The following is a 4,723-nucleotide window of genomic DNA, read 5'->3' on the forward strand; positions in this document are numbered from 1 at the left end:
AAGAACTATGAGCCCAATCAAAAACCTCAAGCCTTAAATTACCTTTGTTATACATTGTCACATGAATTAGAAGGGTAAAAAAGCTTCCTTCCTGTTTGAACCTGCACAGAAGCAGACCAGCGGCTTAGCTCCACACCTATACTTACAACACCTGGAGAAAGTCTGACTCCCAGGTGTTCTGAAATGCCCAGGATCTCAGGATAACAGAGGAAGCTCAACTCCCAGAGGATCTGACACACACCCAGGATCACTGGAGCTCTGACATACTCATGATCGCAGTTGAGGTGACAAACATCTTTCCACTGGTAACCCCCCACAGAAACTAGGGAAATATGAATCTCCCCTCAACCCGAGGCACAGGTTCCTTGCCACTTGCACCTGTCTTCAGCACAGACCCAGGGTTCTGGCTGCCCACACACTCCTGTAACACCCAGAGAAAGCTTGACTCCCAGAAGCTCTGATGCAACAGGATCTTAGGATACCAGGATCACAGAAACAGCTGAACTCCAAGGAGTTCTAACACAACCAGGATCACAGGAGGGACAAATTCCAGTCAGAGACAGCAGGGCAGTTAGCACTATAGATAACTAGATGGTGAGAGGCAAGCTCAAGACTAGAGGCAACAGAAACTAATGCTACTTGACAACATTACACCAAGTTTTGGATACCCTAACACACTCAAAAAGCAAGATTCAGACCTAAAATCCCATCTCATGAATATGATTGAGGAATTTAAGAATGACATAAATAACCCATTTAAAAATATATAGGAGAGCACAGGCAAACAAGTAGAAGTCCTTAAAGAAGAAACAAATAAATCTCTTAAAGACATATAGGAAAACACAATCAAACAGGTGAAGGAATTGAATAAAACTGTCCAGGATCTAAAAATGGAAATAGAAACATTAAAGAAAACACAGAGACAAACCTGGAGATTGAAAACATAGGAAAGAGATCAGGAATCACAAATGCAAGCAATGCTATCAGAATACAAGAGATAGAAGAGAGAATCTCAGGTGTAGAAGAAACCCTAGAAGGCATTGACACAACACTAAAAGAATATGGAAAAAAGCAAAATGCTCCTAACTCAAAACATTCAAGAAATCCAGGATACAATGAAAAGATTAAACCTAAGAATAACAGGTATAGAAGAGAGTGAAGATTACCAACTGAAAGGGCCAGTAAATAACTTCAAAATTATAGTAGAAAACTTCCCAAACCTAGAGAATGAGATGCCCATAAACATATAAGAAGTCTACAGAACACCAAACAGATGGGACCAGAAAAGAAATTTCTCTTATCACATAATAATTAAAACACAAAATGTACAGATCAAAGAAAGAATTTTGAAAGAAGTAAGGGAAAATTGTCAAGTAATATATAAAGGAAGATTCATCAGAATTACACCAGACTTCTCAACAGAGACTATAAAAGCAAGAAGATCTTGGGCAGCTGTCATAAAGATACTACTAAGAGAACAAAAATGGGGGCTGGAGAGATGGTTTAGTGGTTAAGAGCACCAGCTGCCCTTCCAGAGATCCTGAGTTCAATTCCCAGCGAGCACATGGTCGCTCACAACCATCTGTAATGAGATGTGGTGTATCTGAAGACAGCGACAGTGTACTCATATAAATAAAATTTTTTTTTTAAAAAGGAAGTCTTGACTATCATTATTATTAAAAAAAGAGAGAGAGAGAGAACAAAAATGCCAGCCCAGGCTATCATATCCACCAAAATTCTCAATTACCATAGAGGGTGAAACTAAGATATTCCATGATAAAACCAAATTTAAACAATATTTTTCCACCAATCCAGTCCTACAGAGGATAATAGAAGGGAAACTCCAACACAAGGAGGGAAACTACACCCAAGAAAAAGGAAGAAACTAATCTTCTCAGAGCACATCCAAAATAGACCCACAGAAGCATAATTTTGAAAGACCCCCAGAGTGGGGAGACCCTCACTCAAGTCTTGGGATGACGTGCCCCCCTAAGAACTCACATAAGACCATCCTTGCTGTAAAAACACGAGGTTTATTGATAGGAACAGGTGCACTGGGGTCGAGACTTGTATCCCATGCAGGGGCAGAGGAGTTCGACCATGAGTAGCTGGGATAAGAGGTATTTAAAGGAAGAAACTACAAAAACCACCACCTAAGGAGGTAGGGATGGTGTCATTGGAAAATGTCGAGAATACCAGTGAAAAATCACAAGGAGAAACTCCCTGTTTCTCAAGATTGTTTAACTTTATGGTCCGCCAGTTCCTGGGAGAAGCTTCCTGTTTCTCAAGATTGTTCTTTAAGATTTTAATCTAACTTTATGGTCAGCTACTTCCTGGGAGAGAGTTGCCAAACCAGTTGGTGTAATTGCAGTTCCAGGGCCCGACCAGTTTCTTTCTTCTGCTCTAAACTTTTATCTAGGGGGGCAACTTTAAAAGTTCTACCTTGGGAGGGAGAGCTAAACCTTCAGAGAGGTAGACACGCCTGCGAAACCAGAAGAGACTGCTATCTGCACACATTACTGATTCCAGAGGAAAACACCAAAATCCATCTGGAACCCTGGTGCACGGAGGTTCCCGGAAGGGGTGGCGCAGATCTTCCTGGTTGCTGCCACCGCGGAGAGCCCGTGGGCAGCACCCCGCGAGCGAACTTGAGCCTCGGGACCACAGGTAAGACCAACTTTTCTGCTGCAAGTGACCTGCCTGGTGAACTCAAGGCACAGGTCCACAGGAACAGCTGAAGACCTGTAGAGAGGAAAAATTACAAGCCCGAAAGCAGAACACTCTGTCCCCATAACTGACTGAAAGAGAGGAAAACAGGTCTACAGCACTCCTGACACACAGGCCTATAGGACAGTTTAGCCACTGTCAGAAATAGCAGAACAAAGTAACACTAGAGATAATCTGATGGCGAGAGGCAAGCGCAGGAACCCAAGCAACAGAAACCAAGACTACATGGCACCATCGGAGCCCAATTCTCCCATCAAAACAAACATGGAATATCCAAACACACCAGAAAAGCAAGATCTAGTTTCAAAATCATATTTGACCATGATGCTGGAGGACTTCAAGAAAGACCTGAAGAACTCCCTTAGAGAACAAGTAGAAGCCTACAGAGAGGAATCGCAAAAATGCCTGAAAGAATTCCAGGAAAACATAAATAAACAAGTAGAAGCCCATAGAGAGGAGATACAAAAATCCCTGAAAGAATTCCAGGAAATCACAATCAAACAGTTGAAGGAATTAAAAATGGAAATAGAAGCAATCAAGAAAGAACACATGGAAACAACCCTGGATATAGAAAACCAAAAGAAGAGACAAGGAGCTGTAGATACAAGCTTCACCAACAGAATACAAGAGATGGAAGAGAGAATCTCAGGAGCAGAAGATTCCATAGAAATCATTGACTCAACTGTCAAATATAATGTAAAGCGGAAAAAGCTACTGGTCCAAAACATACAGGAAATCAGGACTCAATGAGAAGATCAAACCTAAGGATAATAGGTATAGAAGAGAGTGAAGACTCCCAGCTCAAAGGACCAGTACATATCTTCAACAAAATCATAGAAGAAAACTTCCCTAACCTAAAAAAAGAGATACCCATAGGCATACAAGAAGCCTACAGAACTCCAAATAGATTGGACCAGAAAAGAAACACCTCCCGTCACATAATAGTCAAAACACCAAACGCACAAAATAAAGAAAGAATATTAAAAGCAGTAAGGGAAAAAGGTCAAGTAATATAAAGGCAGACCTATCAGAATCACACCAGACTTTTTGCCAGAAACTATGAAGGCCAGAAGATCCTGGACTGATGTCATACAGACCCTAAGAGAACACAAATGCCAGCCCAGGTTACTGTATCCTGCAAAACTCTCTCAACATAGATGGAGAAACCAAGATATTCCATGACAAATCCAAATTTACACAATATCTTTCTACAAATCCAGCACTACAAAGGATAATAAATCGTAAAGCCCAACATAAGGAGGCAAGCTATACCCTAGAAGAGGCAAGAAACTAATCGTCTTGGCAACAAAACAAAGAGAAGAAAAGCACACAAACATAACACATCCAAATATGAATATAACAGGAAGCAATAATCACTATTCCTTAATATCTCTCAACATCAATGGCCTCAACTCCCCAATAAAAAGACATAGATTAACAAACTGGATACACAACAAGGACCCTGCATTCTGCTGCCTACAGGAAAACACACCTCAGAGACAAAGACAGACACTACCTCAGAGTGAAAGGCTGGAAAACAACTTTCCAAGCAAATGGTCGGAAGAAGCAAGCTGAAGTAGCCATTCTAATATCAAATAAAATCAATTTTCAACTAAAAGTCATCAAAAAAGATAAGGAAGGACACTTTATATTCATCAAAGGAAAAATCCACCAAGATGAACTCTCAATCCTAAATATCTATGCTCCAAATACAAGGGCACCTACATACGTAAAAGAAACCTTACTAAAGCTCAAAACACATATTGCACCTCACACAATAATAGTAGGAGATTTCAACACCCCACTCTCATCAATGGACAGATCATGGAAACAGAAATTAAACAGAGACGTAGACAGACTAAGAGAAGTCATGAGCCAAATGGACTTAACGGATATTTATAGAACGTTCTACCCTAATGCAAAAGGATATACCTTCTTCTCAGCTCCTCATGGTACTTTCTCCAAAATTGACCATATAATTGGTCAAAAAACGGGC

Source organism: Rattus rattus, chromosome 14 (assembly GCF_011064425.1).
Source record: "Rattus rattus isolate New Zealand chromosome 14, Rrattus_CSIRO_v1, whole genome shotgun sequence".
NCBI lineage: Eukaryota > Metazoa > Chordata > Mammalia > Rodentia > Muridae > Rattus > Rattus rattus.